A 304-nucleotide genomic window follows, 5' to 3' on the forward strand; every position below is an offset into this window, starting at 1 on the left:
TTTTTTTTATTATTATATATAAAAAAATATTTTTTTTTAGTTATTTATATATAATTATTTTTTTGGGGTTTTATTATTATATTAAAATTTTTTTTTAAAAAAAATTTTAAAAAAATATAAATTGTTAAAATTAATTATTATATATTATATATAATATATATATATATTTATATATAAAATATATTATATATATATAAATATTAAAATATATATATTATATTTAATTTTAAATATAAAAATTTTATATATAATTATATTTTATATTATATATATAATATTATATATTTTTTGTTTTGTTTTTGGG

Source organism: Penaeus monodon, chromosome 27 (genome assembly GCF_015228065.2).
Source record: "Penaeus monodon isolate SGIC_2016 chromosome 27, NSTDA_Pmon_1, whole genome shotgun sequence".
NCBI classification, from domain to species: Eukaryota; Metazoa; Arthropoda; class Malacostraca; order Decapoda; family Penaeidae; genus Penaeus; species Penaeus monodon.